Below are 14,547 nucleotides of genomic sequence, written 5' to 3'. Positions count from 1 at the left end.
AAACTTTTTTTTTTTTTTTTTAGCCCAGACCCTTCACCAAATCTAAATGTTGCTTTATCTCAAGTTGTCTCAGCAAATAGGAAATGTTGCATTACTTTGTTCAAGTATAACAAATACTTAGCTTATAATTTTTGTATCCTGCATATACTTATATAAATGTGGTGTTTTTTCTTTTTTTCCTTCAGGCTCTCTTAGACATGATTTGAGATTAATGATCAACTTGGTTGGATGGGTCTTCTCCTGATTCTCCAGTTGCACCCCCAGTATCAGCTAACTTGGAAACGTATTTTGTTGATTATAAGGGGAACCTGTGACAGACAGTAATACTACCGGGAAAATAATTGAAATTAAATGCTATTTGCAATATTCTCATGTTTATCTATGAAGTATAGTATCATCATCCTAGAACTTATAATAAATTATATGGGTGGGACTTCCCCAATGGTCCAGTGGCTAAGACTCTGAGGTCCTAATGTGGGAGGACTTGGGTTCAATACCTAGTCGGGGATCTGGATCCCCCACACTACAACTAAAAGTTTGCATGCTGCACCTAAGATCAAGGATCCCACATGTTGCAACTAAGGCCTGGGGCAGCCAAATAAATAAATAAATATTCAATAAGTAAATTCTGTGGGCAACTTAGGTGGTTAGAGCCTGGAAGAACACTGCTACGAGCTGCATCTCCACATGTGCTTCATATCATCACAGTATTTAACCTCCCTAAACTACTATTTTCTCATAGAAAAATCTATTAATAGGGCATTCTCATCTTTAATAAGGAACTCTGTGTGCGTGCTAAGTCGCTTTGGTCATGACTGATTCTTTGCGACCATATGGACTATAGCCCGCCAATCTCTTCTGTCTATAGTATTCTCTACGCAAGAATACTGGAGTGGGTTGCTATGCCCTCCTCCAGGGGATCTTCCTGACCCAGGGATCAAACCCACATTTCTTATGTCTCCTGCATTGGCAGGTGGGTTTTTTACCACTGAGACACCTGGAAAACCCAAAGGAACTCTAGTAATTATCAATTTAAAATATTATTATATTATTTTATTAAATACTGTATTCTAAAAAGTTTCCATACACTGAAAATAAGTATGTAAATATTAATAGAATATATGAGTCAAATTTTAAATAATTTTTTGATAAAAATGAAATATGACATCAACAGATACAGAAGGGATTTACACATTCAGTAGGAGCTTGAAATGGAAGAACTTTAAAGTTCCTTTTAACCCTGAAATTTATTAATTCACAAATTTTATTGGGTCATTAATTTGTGCCAGATCTTGACTAAAGTAGATGGATAAACAATAGTCTCTGCACTTAGGGCTTCTCCTGTGGCTCAGTGGTAAAAAAAATCCGTTTGCAATTGAGGAGACACAGGACATGCGGGTTTGAACTCTGGGTCAGGAAGATTCTCTGGAGGAAGGCATCCAATCCACTCCAGTATTCTTGCCTGGAGAATATCATGGTCAGAGGAGCCCGGTGGGTTACAGTCCATAGGGTCACAAAGATTCAGACAGGACTAAAGTGATACTGAGCACACACCATCCTCTGCATTTAAGGAAAGAGTAATTAACCGGCTTCTCATGTACTGCGGCATACTAAAGAGAGCATTAAGTTAGCTTCAGGCATTAGATGGAGATGGATCTATCTAGGTGTAAAATTAAGATATCAGTTCAGTTCAGTTTAATTACATAGTCGTGTCCAACTCTTTGCAACCCCATGGACTGCAGCACGCCAGCCTGCCCTGCCCATCAGCAACTCTGGGAGCCTGCTCAAACTCATGTCCATTGAGTCGGTGATGCCATCCAACCATCTCACCCTCTGTCATCCCCTTCTCCTGCCTTCAATCTTTCCCATCATCAGGGTCTTTTCCAATGAGTCAGTTCTTGACATCAGGTGGCCATGGTACTGGAGCTTCAGCTTCAGCATCAGCCCTTTCAATGAATATTAAGGACTGATGTCCGTGAGGATTGACTGGTTTGATTTCCTTGCAGTCCAAGGGACTCTCAAGAGTCTTCTCCAATACCACAGTTCAAAAGCATCAATTCTTCAGCACTCAGCTTTCTTTATAGTCCAACTCTCACATTCGTATATGACTATTGGAAAAACCATAGCTTTGACTAGATGGACTTTGCTGGCAAAGTAATGTCTCTGCTTTTTAATATGCTGTCTAGGCTGGTCATAACTTTTCTTCCAAGGAGAAAGTGCCTTTTAATTTCATGGCTGCAGTCACCATCTGCAGTGGTTTTGGAGCCCAAGAAAACAGTCTGTCACTCTTTCTATTGTTTCTCCATCTATTTGTGATGAAGTGAAAGAATGAAGGGACAGAGCCAAAGCCTTCCTCGATGATCAGTGCAAAGATATAGAGGAAAACAATAGAATGGGCAAGACTAGAGATCTCAAGGAAATTAGAGATACCAATGGAACATTTCTGCAAAGATGGGCACAATAAAGGACAGAAATGGTATGGATATAACAGAAGCAGAAGATATTAAGAAGAGGCGGCAAGGATACACAGAAGAACTATACAAAAAAGATCTTCATGACCCAGATAACCACAATAATGTGATCACCCACCTAGAGGCAGACACCCTGGAATGCAAAGTCAAGTGGACCATAGGAAGCACCACTATGAACAAAGTTAGTGGAGGTGATGGAATTCCAGTTGAGCTATTTCAAATCCTAAAAGATGATGCTGTGAAAGTGCTGCAGTCAGTATTCCAGCAAATCTGGAAAACTCAGCAGTGGCCACAGGACCGGAAAAAGTCCATTTTCATTCCAATCCCAAAGAAAGGCAATTACAAAGGATGTTCAAACTACCACACAATAGCACTCATCACACACACCAGTAAAGTAATGCTCAAAATTCATGAACCGTGAACTTCCAGATGTTCAAGCTGGATTTAGAAAAGGCAGAGGAACAGAGATCAGATTGCCAATTGGATCATTGCAAAAGCAAAAGAGTTCCAGAAAAACATCTATTTCTGCTTTATTGACTATGCCAAAACCTTTGTCTGTGTTGATCACAACTAACTGTGGAAAATTCTTAAAGAGATGGGAATACAGACCACCTGACCTGCATCTTGAGAAATCTGTATGCAGATAAGGAAGCAACAGTTAGAACTGGACATGGCAGACTGGTTCCAAATAGAGGAAGATTTATATCAAGGCTATATATTGTCACCCTGCTTACTTAACTTGTATGCTGAGTACATCAGGAGGAACACTGGGCTGGATGAATCACAAGCTGGAATCAAGATTGCCGGGAGAAATATCAATAACCTCAGATAGGCAGATGACACCATCCTTAGGGCCGAAAGCGAAGAAGAACTAAAGAGCCTCTTGATGAAAGTCAAAGAGGAGAGTGAAAAAGTTGACTTAAAACTCAACATTCAGAAGACTAAGATCATGGCATCTGGTCCCATCACTTCATGGAAAATACATAGGGGAACAGTGGATACAGTGACAGACTTCAGTTTTGGGGGCTCCAAAATCACTGCAGATGGTGACTGCAGCCGTGAAATTAAAAGACACTTGCTCCTTGGAAGAAAAGTTATGACCAACCTAGACAGCTTATTAAAAAGCAGAAACATTACTTCGCCAACAAAGGTCCGTCTAGTCAAAGCTATGATTTTTTTTAACAGTCATGTATGGATGTGAGAGTTGGACTATAAAGAAAGCTGAGTGCCAAAGAATTGATGCTTTTGAACTGTGGTGTTGAAGAAGACTGTTGAGAGTCCCTTGGACTGCAAGGAGATCCAACCAGTCCATCCAAAGGAAACTAGTCCTGGATATTCATTGGAAGGACTGATGCTGAAGCTGAAACTACAATACTTTGGCCACCTGATGCAAAGAACTGACTCATTAGAAAAGATCCTGATGCTGGGAAAGATTGAAGTCAGGAGGAGAAGGGGATGACAAAGGATGCAATGGTTGGATGGCATCACCAACTCAATGGACACGACTTTGAGTAAACTCCGGGAGTTGGTGATGGGCATGGAATGCTGGCATGCTGCAGTACATGGGTGGCAAATAGTTGGACATGACTGAGCGACTAAACTGAACTGACTAATGGGACCAGATGCCATGGTCTTAGTTTTTGAATGTTGAGTTTTAAGCCAGCTTTTACACTCTCCTCTTTCACTTTCATCAAGAGGCTCCTTAGTTCCTCTTTGCTTTTTGCCATAAGGGTGGCATATCTGAGGTTATTGATATTTCTTCTGCAATCTTGATTCCAGCTTGTGATTCATCCAATCGAGCATTTTACGTGATGTACTCTGCAATAGAAGCTAAATAAGTAGAGTGACAAATACAGTCTTGACGTACTCCTTTCCCAATTTGGAACCAGTCTGTTTCATTTTCCGATTCTAACTGTTGCTTCTTATTCTGCATACTGATTTCTCAGGAGACAGGTTAGGTGGTCTGGTATTCCCATCCCTTTAAGAATTTTCCACAGTTTGTTGTGATCGACACAGTCAAACGCTTCGGCCTATTCAATAAAACAGAAGTAGTTGTTTTTCTGGAATTCTCCTGCTTTTTCTATGATCCAGTGGATGTTGGCAATTTGATCTCTGGTTCCTCTGCCTTTTCTAAATTGAGCTTGAACATCTGGAATTTCTCTGTTCACGTACTGTTGAACCCTCGCTTGGAGAATATTGAGCATTACTTTGCTAACATGTGAGATGAGTGCTGTCGTGTGGTAGTTTGGACATGCTTTGTCATTGCCTTTCTTTGGGATTGGAATGAAAACTCACCTTTCCCAGTCCTGTGGCCACAGGAAGTCCTGTGTAAAATTAAGATATAGTTGGATAGTTTTTACATTTCTTACTCAGGAACAAACCCCCTAATTCAGTATTTTCCTCTATAGCAGATGTATTTAAAAATCATGTACTTCCCTGGCAAAACTTTCAGGTTCATATTCATTTATTCATTCATTCATTCCACTAGAGGTTATTTTGAAATGGTTAATCTAACAGAACCTGCAGGTTAAGAGGGAGTTTGATTGGGGTAGCGGGAGAGGGAGGAGTACCATGAGTAAGCAGCAGAAATTAAAGAAGGAAGAAACAAGAAAATTTTAAGAGTCAATGTAAAATAAAATTGTTTTTAAAAATTCATCAATTGTAAAGCAATTCTAAATTATGTGATGAAAAGTTTGGAAATAAAGTAGCAACATGCAAAAAATTAAACAAAGGAACAATAATACAATTAAAAAATAAAGTTGTTTAAAAATACATTATTATTTTAGGAAAGTCTTCCAAATAGTCATAATGTTAAAAATAAAATGGCTTGTAAAGATATATATGGATGCAAAGAAAAAGAAATTGGGGAGTAATGGCAATATTAATATTTAACAAGGTGGAAGATCAATCCTAAAAGGATAAAACAGGTAAAAGAGAGACCTTATATAATGATTTAAAAGTGTAATTCACAGAAAAGATATAACAGTCATAAACTTTCATGTATTATATAATAAAGGTCCAGTCACACAAAGCAAAATTTCTAGAACAGAAAATGCAACACACATACACAAAACCACTGAGTGTAATCTGATTGTATACACACAGGCTGCACATAAGATATGTTCATGCATATGTGTACATATTTCAGAATATACGTTATTACATAAAACAAGAAAAGACGAAATATTTAAATATTAACATCAACAAACTTGGTAACATAAAATTTTGTAACCTGTAAGTGTAAATATATAGATTCTTCTTTTTGCCTATGAAACAATCACAAAAATTAAACATGTACTTGTCAACAAAGAATATCTTAATTCTAAAACAGAATGAAAGAACTGGTTAAACTAAGTAGTTTATTATATATTTGGAAAGTAATAACTAAAAGCTGACTCATCAGTTCTACATGAGGTCAGGGTTATAGGAAAAAAAAGACACCTCACCTTAACCCCCTAAAAATGTGTCTAATTTGAAACTAAGAAAGGCTTTTCTAAATAGCCCATAGAACAAACAAAAGAAGTAAATACTGAAGTTGGAATTTTCTAGACAAAAAGAAAAAAAGTGAAGGGTAAGAGGGAGAATATTTCATCCAAAAGCTACACTTTAAAGATGACCAAGGCAGTGTAAGCACTGGAGAAAGTCTGTAAACAGATTCAAAGAGACTTTATTTAATAAAACTACCATTTCAATTCCTCTGGAAAAGAATGGTTTAATAAATGACCTCAGCATAACTGGCTAACTATCTACAAGAAAACCAAAGTAGACCTTCACAACATATTAAAGTGAATTTGAGGTTAACAAAATATTTAAATGTAAAAGAAAAAACAATAAAAATATTTAAAGAAACTAAAAATTCCATATGTATAATCATACATTAGGTGATACATTCTTAGTCAGAGTAAGAGATACTACAGAAAAGTGTACTGGCTTAAGAGCATTCACATCTGATGCCATAATAACATAAAGAAATATGGCAAAGTTAGAAATGGTCTTATTATTTTTGAGATATGAACAAAAGTTATAAGGGCCCAGAGAACAATTCCTGGTTTTATGTTCTCTGATGGGCATGAAGGAAGGGGTTACAGAAGGAACGTTACTGAGCTATATTTTAAGGGATGAAGGGAAGGTTTCTAGGCAGCATAGGGAGAGACACAGAATCATTAAAGGAGCTGGTATCCCAATATGAGTGAGAGATTCAAAGTAACTGCAGTGTGAAGTTAACTGTAGAAACCAAAAGAGAAAGAGCTTACATGAAAAGATGTAGGATTTTAACCCAATCTTAAGGCTTTAAGCAGGAGAAAATATGATTGGATCTATTTTTTTAAGACAACTTTGTGGAGGATGAATGAGCAAAAGAATGAGGTAAAAGATAACCTATGGACTGGGAGAAAATATTGCAGACTATGCTACTTACAAGAGACTAATTTCCAAAAGATATACATAGCTATACATAGCTCATACGGCTTAATACCAAAAATTAAACAAACTAATTCCCCCAAAATGCAGGAAGCTTAAATAGACATTTCCCCTGAGAAGACATACAGATGGTTAATAGGCACATGAAAAGATTCTGAATATCATTGATCGTTCTGACTCTTTGCGACCCCATGGACTGTGGCCCACCAGGCTCCTCTGTCCATGGAATTCTCTAGGCAGGAATACTGGAATGGGTTCCCATTCCCTTTTCCAGGGGATCTTTCTGACCCAGGTCTCATGCATTGCAGGCAAATTCTTTACCATCTGAGCCAGCTGGGAAGCCCCCATCACTAATCATTAGATAAATGCAAATCAAAACTACAGTGAGGTATCACCTCACACCAGCCAGAATGGTCATTATTAAAAAATCTACAAATAAGAAATGCTAGAGAGGGTATGCAGTAAAGGGAACCCTCTTACACTTTAGGTGAGACTGTAAATTGGTGCAGACACTATGGAGAAAAGTATGGAGATGCCTTAAAAAACTAAAAATAGAAGATTATTTTGAGACATTAGTCTGCCATCTTCTCAGTCAGCCAGAATATGAATAAAATCATATTCCTTGCCTCAAAAGAAGAAAAACTAAAAATAGAGTTACTGTATGACCTACTAATCACACTCCTTGGCATACATTTGGAAAAAAAAAAACTCTAACTCAAAAAGATACATGCACGTCAATGCTCATACTAGCATTATTTACAATAACCAAGACATGGAAGCAACCTGAAATACATCTGTTAACAGATGAATGGATAAAGAAGGTGTGGAATGTATATGTATGTGTATATATATATATATATATATATATATAATTTGTTCAGTCACTAAGTGTTCAACGCTTTGTGACCCCACAGACTACAGCACACCAGGCTTCCCTGTCCCTCACTATCTCCGGGAGTTTGCTCAGACTCATGTTCATTGAGTCAGTGACGCCATCCATTCATCTTGTCCTCTGTTGCCCCCCTTCTCCTCCTGCCCTCAGTCTTTCACAGTATCAGGGTCTTTTCCAATGAGCTGGCTCTTGGCATAAGATGGCCAAAGTATTGTAGCTTCAGCTTCAGCATCAGGCCTTCCAATGAATATTCAGGGCTGATTCCCTTTTTGATTGACTAGTTTGATCTTGCTGTCCATGGGACTCTCAAGAGTCCTCTCTAGAACCACAATTTGAAAGCAGCAATTCTTCAGTGCTCAGCATTCCTTATGGTCCAACTCTCAGGCCACACATGACTTCTGGAAAAACCATAGCTTTGACTATATGGACCTTTGTCAGCAAAATGATATCCCTGCTTTTTAATACACTGTCTAGGTTTGTCATAGCATTTCTTCCAAGGAACAAGCATCTTTGAATTCCTTTGCTCAGTCACCGATGGCAGTGATTTTGGAATCCAAGAAAATAAAATCTACCACTGTTTCCACTTTTCTCCATCTATTTGCCATGAAGTGATGGGATTGGATGCTATGATCTTATTTTTTTGAATGTTGTTTCAAGCCAGGTTTTCACTCTCCTCTTTCACTCTCATCAAGAGGCTGTTTAGTTTCTCTTCACTCTGCCATTAAGGTGGTATTATCTGCATATCTGAGGCTATTGATTTTTCTCTTGGCAATCTTGATTCCAGTTTGTAGATTCATCCAGCCCAGAATTTTGCATAATGTACTCTGCACATGAGTTAAATAAGCAGGTAACAATACACAGCCTTGAGATACTCTTTTCTCAATTTTGAACCAGTCTGTTGTTCCATGTCCAGTTTTAACTGTTCCTTCTTGAAGTGCATACAGGTTTTTCAGGAGTCAGGTAACATGGTCTGGTATTTCCATCTCTTGAAGAATTTTCCACAGTTTGTTGTAGTCCATGCAGTTAAAGGCTTTTGCATAGTCTATGAAGCAGATGTAGATGTTTTCCTGGCTATTCCTTGCTTTTTCTATGATCCAGTGGGTGTTGGCAATTTGATTTCTGGTTCCTCTACCTTTTCAAAATTCAGTTTGTACATCTGGAAGTTCTCAATTCACATACTGTTGAAGCTTAGGTTGAAGGATTTTGAGCATTACTTGCTAGCATGTGAAATGAGCACAGTTGTGTGGTAGTTTGAATATTTTTCATTTCAGCTCAGTTCAGTCAGTCGTGTCTGACTCTTTGTGAACCCACGGACTGCATCATGCCAGTCTTCCATGTCCATCACCAAATCCCAGAGATTGCTCAAACTTATGTCCATCAAGTCAGTGATGCCATCCAACTATCTCATCCTTTGTCATCCTCTTCTCCCATCTTCATTCTTTCCCAGCATCAAGGTCTTTTCCAATGAGACAGTTATTAGCATCAGGTGGCCAAACTATCGGAGTTTCAACTTAAACATCAGTCCTTCCAATGAATATTCAGGTTTGATTTCCTTGAGGATTGACTGGTTGGATCTCCTTGTAGTCCAAGGGACTCTCAAGAGACTTCTCCAACACCACAGTTCAAAACCATCAGTTCTTCAATGTCCAGCTTTCTTTATAGTCCACCTCTCACATTCATACATGATAATTGGAAAACCATAGCTTTGACTAGACAGGCCTTTTGCAACAAAGTAACATCTCTGCTTTTTAATATGCTATCTAGGTTGGACATAGCTTTTCATCCAAGGAGCAAGTGTCTTTTAATTCCATGGCTGCAATCACCATCTGCAGTGATTTTGGAACCCCCCAAAATCAAGTCTCTTACTGTTTCCGTTGTTTCCCCATCTATTTGCCCTGAAGTGATGGAACCGGATGCCATGATCTTGGTTTTCTGAATATTGACTTTTAAGTCAACTTTTTCACTCTCCTCTTTCACTTTCATCAAGAGGATCTTTAGTGCCTCTTCACTTTCTACCATAATCGTGGTGTCATCTGTGTATCTGAGGTTATTGATATGTCTCCTGGCAATCTTGATTCCAGCTTGTGATTCATCTAGCCCACCATTTCACATGATGTACTCTGCATAGAAGGTAAATAAGCAGGGTGACTATATATAGTCTTGACATACTCCTATCCCAATTTGGAACCAATCTGTTGTTCTATATCCAGTTCTAACTGTTGCTTCTTGACCTGCATACAGATTTCTCAGGAGGCAGGTAAGGTGGTCTGGTATTCCAATCTCTTCAAGAATTTTCCATAGTTTGTTGTGATCCACACAGTCAAAGGCTTTGGCATAGTCAATAAAGAAGTAGATGTTTTTCTGGAACTCTCTTGCTTTTTCGATGATCCAACAAATGTTGGCAGTTTGATCTCTGGTTCCTCTGCCTTTTCTAAACCCAGCTTGAACATCTGGAAGTTCACAGTTCACATACTGTTGAGGCCTGGCTTGGAGAATTTTGAGCATTACTTTTCTAGCGTGTGAGATGAGTGCAATTGTGCAATAGTTTGAACATTCTTTGGCATTGCCTTTCTTTGGGATTGGAATTAAAACTGACTTTTTCTAGTCCTCTGATACTGCTGAGTTTTCCAAATGTGCTGGCATATTGAGTGCGGCACTTTCACAGCATCATCTTTCAGGATTTGAAATAGCTCAACTGGAATTCTATCACCTCCACTTTGTTGTAGTGATGCTTCCTATGGCCCACTTGACTTCACATTCCAGGTTGTCTGGCTTTAGGTGAGTGATCACACCATTGTGGTTATCTGGGTCATGAAGATCTTTTTTGTATAGTCCTTCTGTGTATCCTTGCCACCTCTTCTTAATATCTTCTGCTTCTGTTATGTGCATACCATTTCTATCCTTTATTGTGCCAATTTTTGCATGAAAGTTATCTTTAATTTTCTTAAAGAGATCTTCGGTCTTTCCCATTCTGTTGTTTTCCTCTATTTCTTTGCATTGATCACTGAGGAAGGCTTTCTCATCTCTCCTTGCTGTTCTTTGGAACTCTGCATTCAAGTGTGTATATCCTCCTTTTTCCTGTGCCTTTACCTTCTTTTATTTTCTCAGCTATTTGTAAGGGCTCCTCAGACAATCATTTTGGTTTTTATTTTTTGCATTTCTTTCTCTTGGGATGGTCTTGATCACTGCCTCCTGTACAGTATCATCAACCTCCACCCATATTTCTTCAGATACTCTATCAGATCTAATCCTTTGAATCGACTTGTCACTTTCACTCTATAATCATAAGGGATTTGATTTAGGTCATACCTGAATGGTCTAGTGGTTTTCCCTACTTTCTTCAATTTAAGTCTGAATTTGGCATGATCTGAGCTGCAGTCAGCTCCCAGTCTTGGTTTTGCTGACTGTATAGAGGTTCTCCATCTTTGGCTGCAAAGAATATAATCAATGTGATTTCGGTATTGACCATCTGGTGATATCCATGTATAGAATTGTCTCTTGTATTGTTGGAAGAGTTTTTTTTTTCTATGACATTCTTTTGGCAAAACTCTGTTAGCCCTTGCCCTGCTTCATTTTGTACTCCAAGGCCAAATTTGCCTGTTACTCCAGGTACCTCTTGAATTCCTACTTTTTCATTCCAGTCCCCTATTATGAAAAAGACATCCTTTTGGGGTGTTAGTTCTAGAAGGTCTTGTAGGTCTTCACAGAACTGTTCAGCTTCTTCAGCATTACTAGTCGGGACATAGACTTGTATTACTGTGATACTGAATGGTTTGCCTTGGAAATGAACTGAGATCATTCTGTCATTTTTGAGATTGCACCCAAGTCCTGCATTTTGGACTCTTTTGTTGACTATGATGGCTACTCCATTTTTTCAAAGGAATTCTTGCCCAGAATAGTAAATACAATGGTCATCTGAGTTAAATTCGCCCATTCCAGTCCATTTTAATTTACTGATTCCTAAAATGTCGATGTTCACTCTTCAAATGCTGAACATTCTTCATCATTGCCCTTTTTGGGAGTGGAATTAAAACTGACATTTTCCCATCCTGTGGCCACTGCTGAGTCTTCCATATTGGCTGGCATAAAGAATGCAGCATTTTAACTGTATCATCTTTTAGGATTTGGAATAGCTTAGCTGGAATTCCATCACCTGCATCAAGTTTGTTCTTAGTGATGCTTCTTAGGACCCACTTGACTTCAGACTCCAGGATGTCTGGCTCTAGATGAGAGACCACAGCATTTTGGTTATCCATATCATTAAGACTTTTAATATATAGTTCTTCTGTGTATCCTTGCCACATCTTCCTAATATCTTTTGCTTCTTTTAGGTCCTTGCCATTTCTGTCTTATATTGTACCCATCTTTGAATGAAATGTTCCCTTGGTATCTCTAATTTGCACAATGGAATATTACTCAACCATTAAAAATAATTAAATAATGCCATTTGCAGCAACATGGAAAGACCTAGAGATGATCATATTAACTTAAGTAAATCAGACAGATAAAGACAGAAGTCACATGATATTGCTTATGTGTGGAATCTAAAACATTGATGCAAATTAATTTATTTACAAAATAGAAATAGATTCAAAGACATAAAAAAATAAACTTACTGTTACCAAAGGGGATGAGGCGAGATAGATAAATTAGAAGTTTGGGATTCATATATATATAGTAGTATATATAAAATATATATAAAACAGGATACTATTATATAGCACAGGGAACTATATTCAATACCTTTCAATAACCTATGATTGAAAAGAATACAAAAATGATATATTTATTCATTTTCATAATACATATATATGTGTGTGTGTATATATATATATGTATACACACATATAAATCACTTTCCTGTATACCTGATACTAACACAGCATTTTGTAAATTAACTGTACTTCAATACAAAAATAAAGAATGGCAGTAAGGTGTGAGGTTAACAGACTGTTTAACAGCTTGAAAGAGAAAAGATTAACATGAGATAACATAAGAGCATAAAAGTGTTGTAACAATGACCATTTTTAGAGTAGAAGATGATTTAGGAGTAGACTGGATAATTGATTGAAAGGAAGTATAGAAGCTGAGGAGACCAGTTTTTCTAGGTTAAGAAACAGGAGGGCTAGTGAGGTCTATGACTAAAATTAGAACTACGGTGAGGCAATTGGTTTTGATGGGAAAATAATTAGTTAATCTTAGATTAATGAGAAATATTTCACTGAATGTGTTCAGTATTAGTTGAAAAACATAAATTAGATTAAGTTATCAACAGATTATTGATGGTAACTGGAGCTGTAGCAATTGTCAAATTATCTAAGGAGAAAACACTTGCAAAGTGAGAAACAATGGTCTGGCTATGATTGCTAATTGCTTCTCCTAACCTCTATCCTCCCTGTCTTCCTAATTTTAATCAGCATAGTTTTGTACCCCAGCAAATAAGCAAGGCATCTTGACCCTTCTGGCAGCTTGGCCTGTCTTTGTGATTTATGGGACACAGTGGATGTGCTCTATGGGACATCCTGGAAAGTTCCTTAAAAAAGACAAGCTACCTCTTTATCCTCTGTCTCTCCTCCTCCAGACTGCCCAAGACAAAATATTTGGGCCATGAGGTAAACTTGAGGGTAAAAGTTATATATTAGGATGATGGCTTCCTCAAGATTTCATGGGGGCATATTTCTGTAGAGGTTTCTGTCTTATTTAAGTCACATGTGTCAAAGCTAATTCCCACTGATAAAAATGAGTACTAAAGTTGTTGCAATGAAAAATTCCTACATTAAGGAGTGATCTGAGCCGGAATTGCGAATTACAGACTGAGAGAGGTAAGACAGGAGGGTGTGGAATACCAGAAAGCAAGAGAGAAATACAGCTTTAAGAAGTAGATGGAGAAAATGGCCCTTCACAGTCAAATTCACTTTCATGTGGGGACCAATTCTGTTCCTAACAGTGTGATATTCTGGAAAATAAAATACTTCTACTTCCAACTCAAATTGTGTGTAGGCAGATGTGTGGGTAGATATGTCTAAGGAGGCAGACTTGGAAATAATATGACACACTAGTGTCTGAAATAAATGAAAATCCTTTTAAATTCTGAAGAAGCTCTTCAGTTCAGTTCAGGCGCTCAGTCGTGTCCAATTCTTCGCAACACCATGAATCACAGCACGCCAGGCCTCCCTGTCCATCACCAGCACCCAGAGTTCACTGAGACTCACGTCCATCGAGTCAGTGATGCCATCCAGCCATCTCATCCTCTGTTGTCCCCTTCTCCTCCTGCCCCCAATCCCTCCCAGCATCAGAGTCTTTTCCAATGAGTCAACTCTTCACATGAGGTGGCCAAAGTACTGGAGTTTCAGCTTTAGCATCATTCCTTCCAAAGAAATCCCAGGGCTGATCTCCTTCAGAATGGACTGGTTGGATCTCCTTGCAGTCCAAGGACTCTCAAGAGTCTTCTCCAACACCACAGTTCTAAAGCATCAATTCTGCGGCACTCAGCCTTCTTCCCAGTCCAACTCTCACATCCATACATGACCACAGGAAAAACCATAGCCCTGACTGGATGAACCTTTGTTGGCAAAGTAATGTCTCTGCTTTTGAATATGCTATCTAGGTTGGTCATAACTTTCCTTCCAAGGAGTAAGCGTCTTTTAATTTCATGGCTGCAGTAACCATCTGCAGTGATTTTGGAGCCCAGAAAAATAAAGTCTGACACTGTTTCCACTGTTTCCCCATCTATTTCCCATGAAGTGATGAGACTGGATGCCATGA

Source organism: Bison bison, unplaced genomic scaffold, assembly GCF_000754665.1.
Source record: "Bison bison bison isolate TAMUID 2011002044 unplaced genomic scaffold, Bison_UMD1.0 scf7180017864146, whole genome shotgun sequence".
NCBI lineage: Eukaryota > Metazoa > Chordata > Mammalia > Artiodactyla > Bovidae > Bison > Bison bison.
This window is presented reverse-complemented; position numbering follows the sequence as displayed.